This window comes from Trachinotus anak, unplaced genomic scaffold, assembly GCF_046630095.1.
Source record: "Trachinotus anak isolate AG129_WGS33_773 ecotype Australia unplaced genomic scaffold, CSIRO_AGI_Tana_v1 ptg000021l, whole genome shotgun sequence".
In the NCBI taxonomy this organism is placed as follows: Eukaryota; Metazoa; Chordata; class Actinopteri; order Carangiformes; family Carangidae; genus Trachinotus; species Trachinotus anak.
In genome coordinates this window covers 6,990,752-7,010,036 of record NW_027273872.1, presented here as the reverse complement: position 1 = coordinate 7,010,036, position 19,285 = coordinate 6,990,752, and the positions used below count along the sequence as shown (strand labels likewise).

Below are 19,285 nucleotides of genomic sequence, written 5' to 3'. Positions count from 1 at the left end.
GAGATGTCAAGTTTATTTATGTCGGAACAACATTGACTCAGTGGACTTTACATGTACAGTACTGTGCAGGGATCTGAGGCACTTTAGGTTACTGTTCGATCGTCCTCCATCAGGCATTAAGGGTGGGGGGGCGGGGTGGGGGGGTGGGCATCATTAAGTCCTAAATTCATTCTGCAGCACGACAACGACCCCAAACACACAGCTTGAGTCATAAGGACTATCTTCAGTGACAAGAACAAGGAGTTCCGCAACAGATGGCAAGTTATGAAACAGCCTACCTGCCAAATACCTTCAATATCTGTGTGCGAGTGTACGTGGAGAAAAGGCACACCGGATATTAAAATAATTTAGTTTTTTTTTTTCTGTTTACTATGCTTTGTATGGGGTTAATAGATAAATAAAAATGTTCATGACATTTAAAAACATTCTCACTTTACTTTTAGGGATGTTTCTATCCAGTTTCTATCCCTCATCACTTGCTTACTAGAAGTGCTGCAATGCCTCTTTTTATCTGTTAAATCGAAGGTTTCATGATATTAGTGTCAATAAATAGTTAATCGACTCCATTATATCATATCTAGTCAGTTTAGCATTACTAGCCTGATGTGCCACTCTGTTACACAATCATTTCTCAACGCTTTGAAAATCTGATATAATGGCTGCTTTATCAACCTTGCCAGGTGGAAGCTATTTCTTCATCTCGCAAAAAGGTGGTGGCACCGCCTGTCTGAACTTTCACCTAGATAATGACTTCAAGTCTGGAGCCAAATGCAAACGTATGCACATGTACACAAACATACGCACACACACACACAGTGATGCTTTCTTCAGATTTGGTTCCAGCACCGACTTGCAGGCTGTGCTCAGACTTACCTTTGGATGGTGGGCTGATCATGTCTTCTGACTATATTGCAGCATGACTTGGACTTTAAGCACAACTGCCAACGATCTCTTGCTCTCCTGTTTGAATCTCCTGATTCAAACATGAGATTCAAACATGAAAACAACAGTTGAAGGTCACTGATAAACAGATTATTTCTTGCGACATTCTTGTTATACATGTTACCTCATCTTCAACATGCTCACTGTACAAATCATCTGAATAAAAGATCTGACCACATCCTCAACAGTTTTTTGTTGGTTCTTTCATAACTACAAGCAGTTTTCTGACATATTCTTTATCTATATTATTTGGTAAGGATGGAGGAGCCATAATGCAATGGCGAGATAAAGTTTTCACTCAGAAGAATTAAGCAAGTCAAAGCTTACAGTTTGATGGTGTTCTCCACTGCCTTCTCAAAGAGCAACAGATCCTCCTTCCTCTCACATTTGAAGGTGGGTCACCTAAGCTACACACCTTTAATGCAGCATTTCTGTAATATCTTACAACTGAATTCAGTCATGCACAAGACGAATGAACCAGCTCAGTACATTAAAGCTGATCTGCTGTAATGTAGAGGCTAAACTTTGACCATGTCAAAATTTTAAATCATTATTTATTTTTAGAATCCAGAATCTGGCAGCTCTGGCTCAGTACTGAGCTTTCTTCCTCTTATTTTTTCCTTACTGTGTTCCCTTTGTGGGCATACTTTTCAACAAGATGACCATCAAACTTGTGACTTTCTCGCTACTATTTGGACTGTTCACACTCTTGATGGGGCAGCTTGCATTCAGCCAAGTAGCCATTGTAACCATAGACGATGTACTTCCTACGGCAGTTGAAGAAGTTCAACCTGTCAAGGGCAATGATGGTGACAGTCTACACCACCATCACTGAGTCCACCTAGTACACTGCTGCCACTGCCAAGGACGAGGGCAGACTGCAGCGAATCATTCGCTCTGCAATCTACCATCCGTCCAGGACCTGTACACCTCCACAACCCACCCCAGACACAAACTCTTTGAGTCACTCCCCTCTGGCAGGAGGCTGTGGTCATTCAGGACCAATACCTCTTTTCCGTTTGCATTTGGCCTCATTAACAAGGCTAGAGACCCCCGCCACCACTAAAATGACCTCTGGACTAGGTGTTTATTTGGTGAGAGTGGGGATAGTGTGTGATGTCTTTGGCTGGTAAAATATAGGACAAAGAAAGATGTGTTTGTTTGTCACTAGAACACTAAAATAAAACAACTAGCAGTTAGTTTAATTAACAGCTCAAGATTGATCTTTATCTATTATTTAAGATCTTTAATGCACATGTCTGAATTTCATCGATTCCCAATCTGCTCATTGACTCCGGTTCTTATCAATGCTATATTTTGATTCCAAAATGGTTGGAATTGGTTGAAACTTCAGCCCTGAAACTACAGCCCCTGGTACAGTAGGAACATAGTCCTACGAATAGGTGTGTGGTACAGCCTGTCAATCACACAGTAGGCATGCCCTAATGCATCCCCAGCTTTATCAACAATTTTCTTCTAAATGGGTCCATAATTTAAAAAATGAACTCATGTTATATTGAATTAGACCTGAAACTAGCAATTGACACCTTAAACGAATTAGGAAAACGTTTACCGAGGTAATTAATCAAATGAGAAGTAGGGTCATTTTCCCAAACACTTCCATGCAGTTAAACCTCTTTTTGCAACCGGTGGAGTCGCCCCCTGATGGTCATTCGATAGAATGCAGGTTTAAGGCTCTTCCACAACGGCTTCATTTTTCCTATCTGGACCAAGTGGCAACCCACCGTGACGTCACCCATTGGTTTGCGAATTTGAAGTCTTGAGTTTGCAATTTGGCCGCCGCCATCTTGATTTTTTGAAACCAGAAGAAACCATATTTGGAGAAGAGGGTGGAGCTGAGGAGGAGCAAGGGGTGGGGCTTACCTGACAGCCGAGGTCACTATGCCCGCCCACCTAAACTGTCGACCTGACAACGACATCAATCTTTCGGCTACGCAGCGCTGCTGAATCCGAAGTCATTTTCCATAAGTCGAGGTAAACTTTATTACGCAGTGTTAAAGTACTTTTAATAGTTAATAGTTAAAAGGGACTGCTCTTGATTGACAAGCCAAAATGTGTCAATCATATGTTAGCCACGCCCCAATGCATACCCTACTTTATCGTCTATTTTAAATTAAATGGGACTACAATTTTAAAAATGAACATCATGTTGTATTGAAGAAGACTTGAAAACGTTTACTGGGGTCATAAACCAGGTGAGAAGTCGGGTCATTTTCTCATAGACTTCCATACAATCGGTCTTCTTTTTGCAACCGGTGGAGTCGCCCCCCGATGGTCAGTAGACAGAATGCAGGTTTAAGGCACTTCCGCTTTTTATCTACAGTCTATGATCTGGACTTATGGCGGAATATTGTCTTTCATGTTGACATCATGAATCAATCAGCACATCTTATAACTCGATATGACGACTCTGACCACTGCTGCATAGGCTCTCTTGCATGAAACAAGTTTAGTGACGATTACACTCAAGCTGTGAAGAAACGCAGGCTACATTTCCGGTGCGCCCCAGCAGCAAGAGCTCACACCTGTGGCGCTCGAACAGCTTCACCTGCTGCAACATACACAGACGAGCTACACCCTTTGGGCGGTCAATTTGAAGCAGCTATGGCCTGCCTGCTGCAAAGCTGCTCCCTGGCTAAGTCTGTCCCAACTCTCCATGAGCACTTACCACTGCTGCAACTGATGAGGCGTTTCATAACAAGGCGGCCCAGGCTATCACCGGCTAATCTGTCATTATGGACCTGCGACCCTTCCCCAACACTTCGCCCAGTAAGTCTTCGCAGCCTGTGCTGGTGTCCATGCTGCTCTGTGCTGCTGGTGTCGGGGTGCCCGGTCATCATGAGTGAGCCACAGACACCAGACTCTGACCACAAGCTGTCTCCAAGGTGCTTCTGCTCTGACAGCCGCTGTTCTGCTCTTCCTGTCTGCAGTAGCCTGCTTTCTTTTAGTATTAATTATGAATTACTTTGTTGCTGTGGCTGAGTTCACTTATCTTTTTGGTTGTTGTTTGGTGGATGCTTTTATAGCGGTCAGATATTAATGCCCATGCTTTTAGTATCATTTTTACTGTCAACATTTGGTGTCAGTGGGTAGAAGTGATAACAATGACCTGGCAATGACCTAGGCTGCCTGTGGCTATGACTTCATGGAAGCCTAACATGGCTTTTGTCAAGCACATGCATACTTTGAGATGTTGTCTACAACACTTCATATTTAGCTGAGTGTTAGAGAAATATTTGAACTCAGAATGAATGGATTTATGTGTCACTTTGTTCATAATTATCGTAATTGCATCTTGACTGCTCAGCTTCTGTGTTGTGGTTTATGCTGCTGCTGCTGCTGCTACACTCAGCCAGAATTACATTATGCTTATAATTATATTCACGGTCATCTGCTGAATGTTAGGGCTACGTAACATTTTGAGGCTGGTCTGCTATAATCACAGATAATATGTGATGTGGATGGAGGTGCTTGATTGGGGAATGGGAATGACCATATAACTACAGGTGGCATCAGCTTACAAATGATATCTTTCCACATAATGGCTGGCACTGGACGCTGTGTATATAACCTAGGTTCCTCTGTGCAATGTTGAATGGAGATTATGGGGAGTGATGAAGCTAGATGCCAATATATATTCACATAAATAAATCAGTTCCACCTGAGCCAGCTGCCTGAGCTGCACTTTTGTTCCTGCACCCTTTCACTCTTGCTCTTTTTCTCCCTTGTTACCTAATTATGCTTCCTAAAATATCCAGCTTTTGGATTTCATCATTGCATCATTAGTTTCCCACGGGTCTCCTGAGTGTGATTCAGCTGCAGAACTAGAGGGTCTGACCTCTCACCTGTCTGTCTAAACATATCATCTTAAAGTCTCCCAGCAGAGCATCTGCTGCTGAAGCCCGGTGTACTCCAGCATCATCTGGGATTTCATCATCCCAGTTCGTTCTCTCCACATCAAATAAATCTCAAGTGCTGTTGGGGAAGCGCATAAAGGCTGTGTGCATGTATTTGTGTCTATGTACGTGCTTACCTGCGTGTCTGTTGTGTTTCGTGAGTTAGTGAGTGCACCTGTGTAGTTGGTTTGCCCTCAGGGAAGATGTTTGGCAGGCATGTTAGGCATCTGGAGCGCAGCTCAGTGGAGCTGGACTACAGAGTGTCGATGTGCGTATGAATTGTGTCCTTGCATAGTTGGGGGAAGTCACTCGTGAAATATGGGAGAGAGGGAATGTGTGTGTGGAGGTCACTGGAACAAGTGCTGAGAGTTTGAGAAAAGGGGCGATGAGGCAGAACTTCAATGTCTCACGACTTCATGATTAGATAAGATATGTCTCCTATTGAAATCAGTGATTTGGTTTTTATTCTCTAAAATGATAGTATGAAAAATTAGTCAATCACAAGAAATTTTTAATTTGGCTCCAGTTTCTTCAGTGTGAGCTTGGGACTGATAGTCAGATTTTAAGACATTCTGGCTTTTTAAATACTCGTAATTCATTAATTATTTGATAACCTTAAGTCTAGATCCATTTACAAGCTTTTTGTGGAGCTCTAAACCACATCTCCTGGTCTGTATGTGTAGAGACTTCATGGAGTTTGACCTTTGGACCTTGTAGTTTCCACCCTGAGGAAACCTTGAGTACAGCTTGGCGAACTACTGCTCCCCAGGTCAAATATGAACTTTCATGCCAAAAATATTATTTGTATCTTTGCTTTTGTTATAATTTTGCAAACAAAGGAATGGTGGTTTGAAATTTGATTTTTGAAAAAATGATTTAATGTAGCAAAACTTTAGTAAGAAAACCCAAATCAAATAATATATATGTTTTATATAACGGGGTTATGGATATTGAATAAAAGACAGTGAGACAGATGGAGATGAAGGAAAACACAGCCAGTCTGCAGCAGAGAGTGAGAAATCACTCATTTGTTACTTTTTTCCCTCTACGTGAGACTTGGAGCCTGACAGATGTTCATGTATGCTCTGAGGGATTCTTCACACCGTCCTACTGTTAGACTCTAACTCACGATTCCTTCTGGAGTCTTTGTGTCTTCACATGTTTTTTTTCTGTTTAGTTTGATGTTTAGCCAATGCTTTTTTTGCTGTGTATTCTACAATGAGTGGGCAAGTAGGAGATGAATGTTTTGCTGAATGACTACTTACATATTCCTTGCATTTCAGGTTCTATGTTGTTGTTTGCTAGTGAGTAATTGTCCAAATCCAGATGATGTATTCATGTGTTATTATACTACAAGTACCATAAATTCACTTTATAATCTATTTATATTTAACTGACTCATAACAAAATTGTAACCCCTCACCTTACTGAATTTTTACCTGCGTACACCCGCGAACTTAATAGATCCTAAGAGTGTGTTGTTTAATTTATTTCACAACACCATCTACCCTCAATAGTACTTTTTTTTTTTCTTTATCATCTCATTACAAAATTGTACATTGCATCGAACAAGGTTTTAACAGTGACGATTTGTCTCATCTATGTCAAAATATATAAAAATCACAACAAGTATAAAAACACTAGGATGCTTTGAGCTTCAGCTGACTACAGTGACGTTTCAAGCCAGATGTTTTTAGCATTAAGTATTGCTGAAAGGGTTTGGTATTGGTGTCACGGAATCACAAAACATGGGCTTCTATTGCGAGCTGCCACTTCATGACCTTTTGACTGTGCCCTGCATCGTGCTGGTAACTGCTGATGTTTAAATGCTGTTAGAAACATGGGTTTTCCATTTTTAATGTTATATGTGAGTGTTTTCCTCTGAGGGATGGAAACTGCCTTCTCATGACTACCACCCATGTAGGATCGTACATCAATATGACACACACTTCCCCCCCTCATAAAGCAACCTGCGCCTTTTGTAGATTCAGCACTTCCTAACTACGAAACACTTTGTTCCTACTGTTTTGCTTGCTGTGCTTTAAATACACAATGTTCTTGAGGTAAAAACACATCTGTCCTGAAACGAGTTTGTTAGCACATTTCAGAGGCCATCTGGATGCACCAACGTGCCCTCACATGACAGATTAGGTTGGAGTTGTGGAAAGTCTGTGTGCAGTTTTCCCAGTGCCATCAGTAACCTTGTAACTGTGGTGACAGACTGTCCTCTAAGTGACTTCAAACCTCACAGGCAAGGTGTGCAGATGATCTGCTTTCTGAAAAAATTAAAAGGAAAACGTAGATAAACATTTGCATTTAAACAACTGTACTGTTACAGAGTTTGTTGAGACTGTGTCAGCAACATTGATCAATCTATATGGTTGTTCTTGTGGTACTGTTGTTGTAGATTACATTGAGGTATATCTAAGTTTGCCCCATGTGCATACAACGACAAAAGACACAAAATAACCTGAACACCTTTCTGTATAAAGCAGAATCAGAAACACAACCTGGCCTTAAAAACCCCATGGAAATTATTATAGGATATTATAGGATATTATAAGTTTCATAAAGGTCCTCTGTTGTTACAGGCTTCCTCAATTCTATTAGATTATGTGTTCTTTAAACTGATAGGCTAATTCACAAATGGCCTTTTCATACATCCATGTATTTGCCATATGCTGTGATATTGTTATACCATTCTAATGACATTTTTATAATAAGGTATAGTATGCTGTTTAGTATTTAGCATAGTACACAGTATAAAGTTTTTAAGAGTGATAGTGCAGTTTTTATATAAATGTATTTTTTCTGGGAAAACACATTGAAACCCGCCTCAGTGGGTTAATCAGGCCCATATTCACCAGCATACTGCCATCTAGTGGTCTCAGGGTGAGTCTCAGCCCAGCAGATGTATTTTTGCACTCAAAATACCTGATCTCACCCAAACAAATTGGATTCATAATGTATGACTTACATTACACACCGTTTATATCATATCTGAGGCTGTGGACCAGCCCTTGCAGTAAATCTATTCTATAATATCTCCCAGCACTCTGTGTGACATTGCCAATAAGATGGAGAATTGGTGATATGATGTATGAGTGGCCAGGGTGAATGTATTGTTTTAACCAAAAGGGCACCAGCTGCAGTCACAGAGTTGTGGTGTGGAAAGTGGAAATCTGACCTATTGGTTTAGAGCAGATAAAAACAAATTCCCCCTGACCTTTCCGCTTCATTACCTGCCATGATACCTCATAAACTGAGGAGAATACAGTGCTACTGTCACGTTAGAGGCACAGTGGGACCGGCGCTCTTCTTTTTTCTTCTCTCCATTTTTGTTCTGCTTGACTTTATTTTTGTTGATTGTGTTTTGTGACCCTGTAGATCTATAAGATGAATGTTTAAATTACCACGATGTCAATAAATCATGCACAATAATAACCTAAAGAAAGCTAATGATCCAATGATGAATACATTTAAATAGTTTAATAACGTTTAATGATTCAACTCCTGAAGTTGTCATGAAATATTTTAGGGATATTTAATTTCAAAAGATTAGAAATGGCATAAATTATAAAACCATACAGTTATTATTGGATATTATTATTATGATGATGATGGGGATATTATTTTCATCATTGAGTGAATAGTGAGTGCACTGGAATAAGCATATAAGGTTTATTTTCAAAACTGAGCAGATCCTGAGTTATGTTAATTTAAAAAAATCATTTCAATGTGAGAGGAATTTATTACGGTATGTTGATGCACTGGCTTATCTTTGGGGCCCTCTGCTGGCCGACCTGGTCTCTCAAATAAACAGGATGACTGGGTGAATGAGCGCGTCACTTGGTGGTGCATTCACTGACAAATCATGAAGAATAAAACTTTGTGAAGTTGTAACTATCAGACTTTATTTTTGGGTCAAAATGTACAAATGGTCCTGAGATGATTAGCAGAGTAGTAGAGAAGGAAAACGTATTTCTGCCTCACAAACCAGTGGCTACTTCTAACTCTACTTCTTCCTTTTAAAAATAATTTAAATAAAACAATCTGTTAAGGAAAAATGATATTTAAGGTTAATTTCTCCTAATCTGTTAAAAGGGGTCACAAGTTGACTTAGGTTTGTTTTAGGGGGTTTCAAGCCAAATGTTTAGGACCCACTGCTCTAAGAGGCATTTCAATAATAAATAAAGTGTGTGAAGATGAGTGTCCTCACTGAAATCACCAAAGAATTTTTTTTACAGATGCTGAGCAGATATTACACAGAACAAAGCAAACCACAGTAAACCTCACAGCAGAATAACACACACTGGATGACATGAACAACAACAAATAAGAGCGATCCATGCCTATAACTTATTACAGAGGATGATATGAACCGCCATAACATCTCCTGCAGAGAGATAGAAACCTTTAGCTGTAATCTACGAGATGCTGCTGGTGCTGCTGTAACCATTCATCTCTCAGCCAGCCCTGGCCCAGGGTGTGTACACGCCTCCGTGTCATTAATGACAGTATATGGTGACACCTTCCAGCGGGGATTACCACACCGTGTGCTCTGGCTCTCCCACCGCGCGTGGTAATGAAGGAGAGCTGTGGAGACTGGAGGCGCTTTCCACCAGAGTTTACACGGCAGACGACAAAGCTGGACGTGACTGTCTTAGCAGAGATTAAAACTGTCTGAGAGACAGAGAGAGAGAGAGAGAGAGAGGGGGGGGGGGGGGGGGCTAGTGGTGTTTATGCACTTGTTCAGTCAACCTGCTTGTGCAATTTAACAGCAAATCACTGACTAACAGTCCAGGAAATCAAAGGGAAAACTAGGACAAAATAGGTTGTTTTTCAAGTGTCACTGCTGTGCTGTGTTTCACCTAAAGGGCACGAGGAAGGTGCTAAGCTGCACCTAAAGCTAAACAGCTAAATTGTTTTCTCAGCAAACATGGAACTCAAGTCTCTGTCAATTTCATGGTTTTGTCTAAAAAAAAAAAAAAAAAAAAAATCAAAAAATCTGGATCACAGTCAGATCAGTGGTCTCTTGGGTCGGGGCCTGTCTGTCAACAAAATATCTGGGAATTTCAGTTCAGATGTTTTGAGAAACTGAGGCAAGTTATTTATTACCATGGTAATGGATATTGCTTTAACAGGTACAGAATATGCCAGTGTATTGAATTCAGTTATCATGGGATTCTGATCAGAACTTGAATTATTAGCTATAGGCCATTGTTTATATTGATCTGAATTTTGTTCCTCAGCAGATACACAGCAAACGCTGATGGTAAACAAACCTCAGATTTGTCAAAGTAAAATACCCATCCACCATCAGTTGTGTGGGAGCATTAATAGCAGATGTTAATAACAGCGGGGGAAATGCTTGAAATTTGCATACAGGCTATGATTTGTTGCAGGTGATGTTTTGTCATTTCGCAGAATGACTGTTGTAAAAAAAAAAAAAAACAAATAAAAAAGATGGCACATAGCAAAGAAATTCCACTTTGATCATGTGTGACTTTATCGTCAAGGAGTAATCTGCAAGCTTATTGTTTTTCATTTTGGAGACATCTTTGACGCAAACTGACTATTACTGTTGTGGTTTTGAACTTAATCTGCGTAGAGATCAGTTGGCAAGCAAACAGTGAGTCAGGATTGTCTGCTGCTGCAGTTTGACTTGGCAGTGCTGTTTTCTTTATTCCCGTCAGACGTGCTCGCTAGTGCTATAGCTAACTGCCCAGTTCTTCTTCTTCTTCTTCAGTTTAATTGAAACCATTGGAAAATGTCACATGCATCACTTCCTCCAGTTTAACGTGATCTCTCACAGAGAGACTGTTAACAATAACAAATGCAAAAACTGTCACCAACCGGCTTTAAGTCGAATCATTGTTGTGCTACAGATGTTATTTTGGTGAAGTTCACAACTCTAACGTCAATCCTTGTGAAACTGTCGTATATTATTAGCTCCATATTAACCATTAATGGTAGAGTGATGCTCCAGCAGCTCCACTCCCCTCCAGGTCTCTGCATATGTTCAGATCCTGTGGAGATCAGGCAGAGAGAGCAGATCTCAGAAAGATCAATACTCCTTAGTGGATTTCCTATATCAACCACAGTCAAATCCTACCATCTGTGACATATAGGTAGAGCGTATAAGTCACTGCTGGGTGGGATCGAAACCAATAAGTCGCTTTCCACACCGTCTGTTCTCGCTGGGAGGCTGGGAGAGGTGGATGAGTGGAGCCACCAGGTACACCAGGTGGAGTTGCCCCCCCCCCCCCCCCCCCCCCCCTTGTTTATTTCACATTTCACTGCTGTTCACCTAGAAAGGTCCTTTATGGAGGTTATTTGTCATTTTATTTAACATCAGCAAAAACAATCATGAAAATGGTTTTAATATTAGAGCTTCTCCCCATCCTCCCTCATTTCTCCTCCTCCTCTCTCTCTGTCCCTCTCTCTCTCTCCCTGTATACTGTGTGTGGTGCATGGTTAGGAGCAGTGATCACTGCCAGGGTGATCCACCCTCCTGCACAGCAGAAATGAAATTACAGTGCATTATTATGTAGATACACAGAGCTGGCACCAGACTTAAATAGTCTGGTATCTTTTGGAAACACACTTAATTGCTTTCTTGTTGAGAGTTAGTTGAGGAGATTTACACCACTCTCATGTCTGTGTGATCAATTCAAAGCTTCAGCCAGCAGCTATTAGCTTAGCATAAAGACTGGATTCAGGGGGAAACAGCCTCCATGTCTCTGTCCGATGGAAACACAATCCACCCAGCAAAACCTCAGACGCTTGCTAATTTACAATTTTAATATTGTGTATACTGTTTGATGTTGTCACCTTGAGTTCACCGGGCAAGAAACAGTCTAACCTCACCTCAGCACACAACCCCGTGTAAAACCACGATGCTACGCTGCAGCTTTTACTGGAGTAAAAAACAGTTTATTAGTCAGGTTTACGTGTTCTTTTAGGTGGATTTTGTGTTTTTCTCACAAAACCAGGCTAAAACCTGCTCTTTTTTCTTGTTTCCAGTTTTAATGCTAAGCTAAGTCAACTGGTTTCTGGCTGTAGCTTCTTATTTAACACACAGGCATCAGAGTTTTATCAGTCTTCTTATGTAATCCTCTGCAAGGAACGCAAATATGTGTGTTTCCCAACATTTGCAGCAATTTCTTTAACTTCGTGTCACTTCTTGACACCCTTTTATTAGTGTGTGTGTGTCCTAGAATGTTAGTTCACAAAAGAATAATATTACTTAATAAGATAACTACTTTCTTGAACTCAAGAATAATAGATTTTTTGTATGTTACTTATTGAAATTACACATTGAATCTGTCAAGAAGTGAAAGGATTGGTCCCTAAATGTGAATTCCAGTCTATGTATAAAAAGACTGACAAATAATGCCTATACTGAAAAAAAGTCAGACTTAATAAATGACATCATAATTTTGATAATAAACAAAGAATAAAACATATAATGTGCATTTTAAACAACAGACCAAATGGAAAATGTGAGAGAACAGTATAACATAAATGTGCAAAGAGGAGAATAAATCAACAATAACACTGGTAGAAATGAGAAAAAAATCAATATTTATGTTGTTACCTTGACACAGACATTTCAGTTTTGTGTAGTTTATATCTGTCTGGATAAAATAGTTGCTTGTTTCAAACAGCTGCTCGTCAACAGGAGAATAAATCTATTAGAGCCATTAGAGACGGAAAAGTGAACGCCAGAAATGAAAAAAAAACAAAAAAACAAAAAAAACAAAAAAAACAAAACACACAACTGCTCTAAAAAAACAAAACACACAACTGCACCGGGGAAAGCTGGAACGTCCAACATCTGGCTTTAATAAGGGAGCAAGCCAAATAAATATTTTTTACGAGGAGTAAACATTTTACACTTCAGCCAGCACCAGAGTAACTTACAGCAAGTGAGCAGGCAGAGCTTCTTGTGTTTCGCTCAATGACAGTCTGTCGATGGAGGTGCGAGTTGTTGAATTATAGGCTGGTCTCCCTCTCACCACAAGCTGCTGCTGGCGGGCTGGTCACGAGCAGCAGCAGCAGCAGCAGCAGCAGCAGCAGGCTCTGGAGGTAGTGGACAAAAAGCTTATTGCTCTCAGGCCGTGTGCAATATCACACAAACACAGTGAATTACATCATTTATTCATGTGAGGAAAAAGCCTCTTTCTGACAAAACAAAGGCAGACAGTTGTTAATGAATAGGCAAGGTCGGATTTTTCTCCCTAAATGCAACACGAATGTTGATTATATTCTACGATATTGTGAGGGCTTTTTTTTTTTTTTTTTGTCTGCAGTGCAGATGAGCAAACGTGCGAGTGAGGTGCAGAGTCAGTGTTTTGCAGATTTGAGTTGCCGCTGGCTAAATTTTAAATCGGACTTCCTCTCTGTGACTGTTTTAACAGGGAAAAAAAAAAAAGCTGACTTCACAATTCAGTGCCATGAAAAGATTAAAAGGTTTATGCTGTCCTCATGAAGAAATCAAAGTTTCTTCAGCGATCTGCGTAATGGGAAAGGCTAATGGCAAGCATAAGTATTTTGATGTCTAGAGAGACAATTTCTAATGCAAATCTAACAGTAGAACTTTCTACAGAAACCTGGTTCAGGGCGGCAGATGAAGAGTTTTAAATTCATCAGGTAACTGTGGGTAAATCTGAGCTATTGGCCAGATCCTTCAAGGGTGACAGGAAGTTAAAATTCCTTTTACTAAAAATGATGCTGTAGCACTGTATCTAAAGTGAATATGATCACGACAGTGTGCATCTATTTAGGTGAATATTCAGCAGTGCATGAGCTCATATTTACGCCCCTTTGTGGTGAGCATTTAAACATACTCTTTAAAGACAAGCTTCCAGCTGGAAAACCAAATATATCTGATGTTACATTGAACTGTAACGTGGGAGGAACTGCTTTACATTTTATAATCATTTAAATCTTGTGGATGTCCCTATATTTCTTCCTTATTCCCTCCCATAGCTGGACCACATGAAAGCACAGAGGTTCTATTTAGGAAACACAAATATCTGACTCGTGGCTTTGAAGTGAGCGTGGCATTATGGGGGATAAATGATGTAAAGCCTCTCTTTAAGTGGTCCTCTCCATAATATTGTGCATTTTCATGCCCAAAGATACCATGTTTGTACAGCTGGAGAGTCAGATCAGTGTGTAGAGTGTGACATTAACTCTGCAAACGTTCAGGGTTTTGTTTCCGACCGGCGCTGCCCTCACAAAAAAAAAAAAAAAAAAAAGTCACACTTTAAATTGAAGTTTCCACATTATTTGTATGTTTTGCACGATTTCACATAGAGGCTATTGGGAAACAGACTGAAGAAACCTCATTACCGAGATATCTAATCTTAATTACAAGGGAAATTTAGGATTATTGCCATAACGTCAAGTCTTAAGGTTCAGTTGGGAATTCTTCCACAGTTTGCTTCTGCGATGGCAAAATGGGTTTGTTATGTGATCTTTGGTTTTTCAGGTAAGGGTTTTATTCAGGCCACTAAACTCCCATGAACCGGTGAGAGCTTGAAGGCAGGCGCTTAACAATTTCCACAGCTTTTTCGAATTCACTCTGTGTGTGAGGGAGAAATTGTACGACACAAAATGAAAAACAACAACAAAAAAAAAAAAAAAGAACCCTAAAACAAACAGAAGCGCTCAGGTGTAATTTTCTATCTGAAGCTGGAGCCTGGGAAACTACTCTGCCAGGCTGCTCGTCAGACACAGACTCCGGGTGGCTGACAGCGGCGAACAGAGGTAAACGTCAATTAAGACGTTACAGTAGATGACAGGCCTAAAGAAAACAGTGCTGAGAGATGCCATCTGGGGCAGACTGTGTAAACTGAAGGTGTCTGAACACGATGCTTCAGATAAGGTTAAAATGTTAGCAGCTTTAGACTTGTCAGGTCAACATGAAGAGGCATGAGGAAGACTTTAGGTAGCCTGTGTGCCTGCAGGCTGCCTATTTTTGAATTATATCTGTTTTTTTTAATTATTCATTTTCTATTTTCTTTATTGTCCTATTTTCCATAGATAATGCACGGAATTTATTTGTGTGTGTGATATCCGTGTTTCATGTGGTCAACACAGAACATTATATAGGATTCCTGTCTTCTCTTGCAGCCGGGTAGGTCGACCTTAATGCTAAATAATACCACTTGAATGGCATTTTTATCCAGAGGAGTTTGAGCATGCAAGATCTTTCTCCTCCAATAACCTGCCCAACACACACACACACACACACACACACACACACAGCTCCGCGAGCAAACTGAGTGCTGCTTTTTCACTACTTCCTTTTTTTATGTATTCAGTTTGTCTGTTTTTTTTTTTTTGACCTCAGATGGCAAAATGTCTCAGAGATGCCTTGAACATTTACACCTCACAGCAGTGGAGCCTATGCTGAGTGACATTCAGGGTTCAGTTTTTCACACTAAGGATGCCAATCGAGCTTTTCAAATGTTTCTGCACAGGCTCTTAAAACATTGCTTCTCATATAGCGAAACACACAACACATCTACAGGTAAACTGTGTTCTTAAAGATTTATTATTTTTTTAACCCAACAGAGGGTGTGTTTCCTCTATCAAATAAATTCATGAGTCTCTCCTGATGGATCATTCTTTCCCTCCTACTATTTCAAGGTCCACAAGAGCCGTGCTGCTGATCTCCTCGGCATGCTTAATGTGTAGAAATTGATTTGGAGAGAAAACATCTCAGATGTGTGTTTTGTTTTCATTTTTCTTTAATAGAACTTGAGTGAGCAGGAAGTGTGTGCGTCATGAAATTCGCCCTGGTTATCTGCTTTCACACGCTCTGGCCAGCCGCCTGCCCTCACACAGCACCGAGCCCCCACTGTGAGAGGAGCCGATACACAACCTCCACACATAGACGCGTGCGTATTCACATGCATGTAGATACACACACACACACACACACACACACACACACATATACCCAAAGATATACATGCAGCAGACAGCGTGCACTTCTTTCTGTGCCTACTCACAAGCATGGAGGCATGAATGAAGACCAGTGAGTCAGTATTTTCACACAAAGCACACACACCTAAATCAAAGCCTGAGGCACGCACATACATTTTTCATTTAGCAGCGTGCAAACACACATGAATGTTGTGTGCAGCGAATAAAACACAAATTCCACCATCGAATCCTGCGTCATTTTGTGGAAGCGAAGCCACCAGGTCGGATGAGTCAGAAGTTACTGTGGCTTCAGCTGAGATGGACGCTCATGCATCTTGTTATGGGGAGCTTCTCCTCAGGCCTTAGGTGAGGGTGAGAATGTGTGAGGTCACACCATATGACCTTTAGCTGAAGCCGCTGGGCCGCCATTGGTCCAGAGCCAAAACCCCCCATACCCACAACCTCAACCACCTCCCCCAGACACACAGCAGTCCTCTCTGCTGCCTCACCGCTGCTCGTGGGGGCAAAGTGAGGAGACCAGTCGTGTGTTTGTTGGTAGCATGTTACCATCTGTGTAGCCATTATCCTTCAGTTGTTCTGAAACACACAAGCCTGTCGAAGGAGCTTTGTCCCTAAGTGAAATACCTCGCTAAATATTACACGTAGATCTGTATCTGTAAGTGTCTGTACACGTGTATGTGGGGATAGAAGAAAAGAGCATATCTATACATTTCCATTATGTGTGTCTTTGGTGTATTTGTGTGTGTTCCTTGTGAGACAAGAGCACGTGCAGATTGGGACAATAAAAGACTATTTATCTTATCTAACTTATACAAACTTGGCTTTAACAAGCTGAAAATTTGCTGATGATCTTTGAGGTTTTCAAGCTGCCTGGTGTCAGAAATGGAGTCCTGCTGTGATTTCATTCAGCCCCGATGCCTCATTGCTTACTTGAAAAATAAACTCACATCAGAACCACTGTGTAAATCAGAAATCTGTGTTCATTACCTTAACTCGTAACCCACAAAGACTCTTGAAATAACCTGCATGTTTGTTATTCTTTGTGGTTGAAAAGGCAGAAGTTAACTCTGGAGTTGCTTAATCTTTTGAAGCCAAGCAAGTCCTGCAAAGTTGCCCATTCAGGCATAATACCACACGTTAATATCCACCACTGAAGTATATATTCATCTGTGGAGATGAAATTGTTGCCATCACCATGCAGTAAATACATTTGTGCTCCAGCTAAATATTATTCTAGAATTTTTATTCTTGCACTAGTTTTTATTTTAATCAGAATTTAAGCAGAAATATATGAGATCCTTCGTGGGTTTTGTGTGTGTGTGTGTGTGTGTGTGTGTGTGTGTGTGTGTGTGTGTTTAGTTGTCTCATGCATATGTCATGCAACTTGTGCAAAAAACTGTTACCTTTCAGAAAATGCAACAGTTGAAATCCAGGCCTCATTAGCGTGTAATTAGAGAATAGGCTCCCTGATACGCCGCCTGCAGAACATTACCCAGCCGCCTCAGGGCCGCTCCAAAGCCGCCGCTGCATGAATACTGACAGCTCGTTAATTATTTAGATTAGGGGCTGTAACGATACATGTTTGGATATTTGCTCGCTTTTTTTTTTTATTTCTTTCTTTATTTTTTATTTTATTTGAATTCCCATCGGAGTAGACATCGGGTTTTTTATTTTAATCCTGCTGGCGGAACAAATCTCACATTAAGATGTACTAGTGTGTTTTATACCAAAAAACTGAGGCGGGAGATGTATGAATTTGCCTCACAGATACTGAGAATTGCATCTTCGTTGGAACATGCGTGTGGTAGCTCTCTCTCTCTCTCTCTCTCTCTCAGGTGATATTCTGCACGGTTATGCCTGGAAACTGTGTCGTTTTCCTACTTTAACACGAGTTTGCTTTGACGCATAAATTGACTGCAGCGTCTGAATTCAGATTCTAATTTCTGACAGAAAACGTGAGCGGAGTGGGCGCAATCAAAACCCCCGCTCTGTGAAATTTCCTCTGCAAAAACCAGTAACTGAACGTGAGCGCAGCCGCTGAAAGCTCCGGCTTGTGTTGCACTGAAACTGTGGTGGGCTCTTACCTTGTGCAGGCCGGACAGGAGAACACAGGGGAGAGGTCCGCAGTCCCGAGCACCGCTTCGGCCAAATGAACACCTCCCCACTGAAGCCTCCTCTCTTCGGGTCACCCGCTCTTCACGTGTTGATTGTGTGGATGTGTATTGAGGCTGCAGACTTGCGTATTCGCCCCTACAGCAGCCGAGGCTTATCCCTCCTGTCAGCTGATTATTGCTCCGAGTTACCGACTCCATCAAAAGGTGACACGACAAAAGAGCTCGCAGCTTTTTTTTTTTTTTTTTTTTTTTTTCCTCCCGTGGAAAACCTGATTGTGGAGCGTGGAGCGTGAGGAGTTGAGGCCGCAGGACGCCACGCTGCAGCTCAGAAAAACCACTTGAGTTCATTGGTGTGAAAAGAGAAGAATGGTTTGTCTTGTGTTTGTTGTTTAATAGTTTTTTTTTTCTCCTAAAAACAACATTTGGACTAGCTGATTATTTCTCTTCGTTATGACCCCCCCTGAGAGATGACCTCTTCCAGCATGACATCAGATCCTTCAACAAGAGGCTACGGCTGCTTTTTTTTTCTTATGCAAAAGAATATTCCAGTTATTTTAATGGTGAAACAGTTGCATATAATGATAAAAGAGCAATGAAATATAACACAAACCCAAACAACTCACAGGTCCGCGTTATGAACCCGGGAGGTCCACGCTGCTCGGCCTGCAGACCCGGACTCGGACTGTTTTATCTGGCTCTTTCTGCGGGGAGCATTTCGGTGCTTCCTCCCCGGTGCCTCGGCTCTGCCTGCAGCCATGAAGCTGCACTCGTCCCCCCCTACACCCACCCACCCACCTCCTGCTGTCAGCATCGGCCCACATACCTCTGTGTGAGCTTGTTTGCTCAAGCTTGTGAATCATAGTTTCCCTAGACCGTGGCTTTGTTTTGCTATGGAGCATTTTGCGCACTATAAAGCATGACTTTAAAAAGTGCAAAGTTACAAAAGAAAGGCAAACAGATGCGTGCGTGAGGCAGGCAGGCTGCGGGGACACCATCTACATGTTTGGAACAAAAACAAAAGAAAAAGGAGCAAGGCTAGCATTAAGAATAAGAACGTAAACTCTAAAGAGGTAACTTTTATAGATTCAATCTGAATTTGGACAATTCCACTGTTGTAGAATCGCCATTAAAGCGTCAACTGAATCAAATGACGGGTTAAAATCGTGGATTATAGGACGTTTTCTAGTAATCCACTTCAGAGAATCTCCCCTGAGTTCAAACACAGGGAGAAAAAACTAACTCTAATGGACTGTTGTCATTGTTGTGTGGTCCAACTCCTGTTTGTTGATTCCCGTGTTATTTCAAGCACCAGTGACCAGCCGAGGCCCTTGGCTGAGCAGGCAGACATGT

The 19,285-nt window shown here is 41.2% G+C and overlaps 1 long non-coding RNA gene across 1 annotated transcript; it reads right to left on the bottom strand.

Annotated features, from left to right (window-relative positions):
- Positions 1-2,660: 2,660 nt before the first annotated feature.
- Positions 2,661-18,708, bottom strand: LOC139606032 (uncharacterized). The gene is made up of 3 exons (XR_011684529.1): positions 17,906-18,708; positions 12,786-12,944; positions 2,661-10,888 (listed from the first exon to the last, which is right to left on the bottom strand). It is a non-coding gene; the product is annotated as an uncharacterized lncRNA (long non-coding RNA).
- Between the last annotated feature and the right edge of the window lie 577 nt (positions 18,709-19,285).